Raw genomic sequence first — 1,554 nt, 5'->3', positions numbered from 1 at the left:
TGACGTTCTCTCGGTACATAAATATATGACCTGGTTGGCTCTCTGCTCATGTTAGTAATTGCTGCAATAGTCTCCTCATGCTTTCTATTAAGTTCTTGAATTTCTTCGTGCATGTCATGCCTATTCTACTTGCACCATGTTCATCCCCATACTCATCACCCTGTAAAACCTGAGCCTCATCTGATTGTGACATTTTATAAAATTTTCTTCAGTTTAACAAAATGAAAACAGTTGTTTTGGTCAAAAATAGTCTCTGAATCAGTTCGAAATCGTTTTAAAGTCAAAGGATATGTTCTCAACTGTTCATAGAATACTTCTGTCTTCCCTTTCAGACAGTCTCTTGATAGGTGTCTCCTCAGAAAGCATGCTGCAGACCTCAGTGGATAAGGCACTCTCTTCTTCCTTTCACCTAGCAGTATCGTCACCTCACCAGGTCATCTCCAGCCGGCCGACGTCTGTTCGCTGGACAACTGCACCCAGGAAGTTAGCCTCCACTCCGTTTTCCACTGGCACCTATCTTCACCTCTACCGTATTTCAAAATGAATAAAAAAATAACCTATAGGCTCCCTACAGTCAGATACCCCACTCCTGGTACCAAAATGTGGCCTATGGATTCTAAAGAAGCAGCACAGGATACACAAAATATCTTCTAGGGGCTTTATTCTGACGGCTGTCTCTCAGAAGGACAGCGATCGATGGGAGTAAATAACAGATAAAAAAATAATTAATAAAATAATGTAAATGTTACGTCTCTGTTGTGCTTATTTGACAAAACAAGAGATTAAGCACCGATTTCAAAATCTGATAAATTCAGTACAGGAAGGGTCACAACCTTCATACAAATTCAGTGTTCAGATATCGGAAGATTCAGTCTCTCTGAATTGCACTAGAATGAAATTAAATACGGTAGAGGCTAATATTTGAATAAAAGGAAAACAGTACATTAGCCTACTTTTGAACCCCACAGTTTTCATGAAAATACATGTTGAGTACAAAAACAATCTTTCAATACATTCTAATCATTTTATCAAGGTATGAAATGTTTTAAGAACACTCATAACTGTTTTTTAACATACATATTCCAATGTAACAGATTCAACTACAACCAGGCAAATGCACTGGGCTTTAAAGAAGAATTAAAACTTCATTAACATTCATTGTACATACCCAGTCCTTGCACGTGTCCCAAAACGTGATCAAACCCGATCCACCTCACACATGCAATCCATAAATGTCCTTAAAAACGATCCGTGAAACATTTATTATTAACATACTATGCTCACATACACGTTATGAAATTCGTTCACAACTTCTGTAAAAATGTACATTTACCTCGCCAAATTCAGAATAATGGCACCAAACCCAGAGTACTAGTATGCGTTTGCTGCTCTGCTCATACTGAAATCCACGCACATGTATTACATGCTGTAAAGCAAGTGTTGCAAACTCAGTATCTTAAAGGACCCACGCCCAATTTATGCTCAATGTTAAGTTTTGTTAATTTTCTCCACTTGGCTACATTCTCCCCTGCTAAATGTCATTGTCCTCAATGA

The 1,554-nt window shown here is 38.1% G+C and overlaps 1 long non-coding RNA gene across 1 annotated transcript; it reads right to left on the bottom strand.

Annotated features, from left to right (window-relative positions):
• Positions 1-162: 162 nt before the first annotated feature.
• LOC107676341 (uncharacterized) lies at positions 163-1,415 on the bottom strand. Its single transcript, XR_001632726.1, has 3 exons — positions 1,334-1,415; positions 1,169-1,237; positions 163-914 (listed from the first exon to the last, which is right to left on the bottom strand). It is a non-coding gene; the product is annotated as an uncharacterized LOC107676341 (long non-coding RNA).
• Between the last annotated feature and the right edge of the window lie 139 nt (positions 1,416-1,554).

Source organism: Sinocyclocheilus anshuiensis, unplaced genomic scaffold (genome assembly GCF_001515605.1).
Source record: "Sinocyclocheilus anshuiensis isolate Anshui unplaced genomic scaffold, SAMN03320099.WGS_v1.1 scaffold15982, whole genome shotgun sequence".
Classification (NCBI taxonomy): domain Eukaryota; kingdom Metazoa; phylum Chordata; class Actinopteri; order Cypriniformes; family Cyprinidae; genus Sinocyclocheilus; species Sinocyclocheilus anshuiensis.
Note: the sequence above shows the minus strand (reverse complement) of the source record. Positions and strands in the feature narration are given on the sequence as shown.